This window comes from Myotis davidii, unplaced genomic scaffold, assembly GCF_000327345.1.
Source record: "Myotis davidii unplaced genomic scaffold, ASM32734v1 scaffold616, whole genome shotgun sequence".
In the NCBI taxonomy this organism is placed as follows: Eukaryota; Metazoa; Chordata; class Mammalia; order Chiroptera; family Vespertilionidae; genus Myotis; species Myotis davidii.
The window spans coordinates 4,132,334-4,133,173 of record NW_006291965.1 but is presented as its reverse complement, the minus strand read 5'-3'; the positions used below and the strand labels follow the sequence as shown (position 1 = coordinate 4,133,173).

At 62.5% G+C, this 840-nt stretch overlaps 1 protein-coding gene across 1 annotated transcript in view; it reads right to left on the bottom strand.

The window, feature by feature from the left end:
* Positions 1 to 840, bottom strand: part of DMRT1 (doublesex and mab-3 related transcription factor 1) — a 92,280-nt gene that overhangs the window by 90,976 nt on the left and 464 nt on the right. The window lies entirely within an intron of this gene.

Here is an 840-nt window from a genome sequence, read left to right as displayed (position 1 = left end):
CACATGGTGCTCCAAAGAGAAGCGCAAATAGTCTCAGGGCGCCTCTCTGGTCCGAAGACCGCTACGAGGGAAGCGCCCAGCCGACGGCTGGGTTTCCGAGAGCGCGCGGGAGGCGTGTGCACTGCAGCGGGAGGCGCGGCGAGAGCACCGCAGTCTGTCCTCGCAATGCAGAGTAGTGGGGGGTTGCGCCCTTTTATATTTTCTTCTGGCGCGCGCGGCGCAGAACTTTTGGATACTTTTTAGAATATTCCCCGGACTGTTTGGGCGGGAGTGGGCGCGGCCACGCCCCCCAACCCCCAACTCTGAGAGCTGTGCTCCTGCTGCTAGTGAGCTTGCACAGTCTGCAAACACCAAAGGTATTGCTGCAGGGCTGCTGCACGGAGGAGCTGGCCTCCCCAGGTTGGGAACAAAGTTGTGTATCCTAGTCGTGCAAGCTGCGTGGAGGAGGTGCAGGCTACTCCGGGGGGTCTTGTCGTTCCCTTCCCCCAACGACACCATTCTGCAAGTGCTGTAGGGCAGACTTTGGCGGAAGCCAACTGAGAAAGTAAGGTTTCTTTCTCCCTTGCCACTCTGCTGGGGACGCCGCGGGGGCGGAGGTCCCGGGGACCTTCCCCAGCCCGGCGAACCCCGCAATTCTCTGCTGGAGGCTGGGTCAGGGATCCCGGAGGCTCACGAGAGAACCCAACTTTGGTATAAAAGCGGGATCAGAGATTCTAGGGACCCCCGAGGGGCGAAACCCACAATTCTCTGCTGGAGGGTTGGGCCAGGGATCGCGGGGTGCCCAGGCCCAGCGAACTCCGCAGCTCCCCGCTCCGCCGGCGGGATCGGAGACGCGTCCCC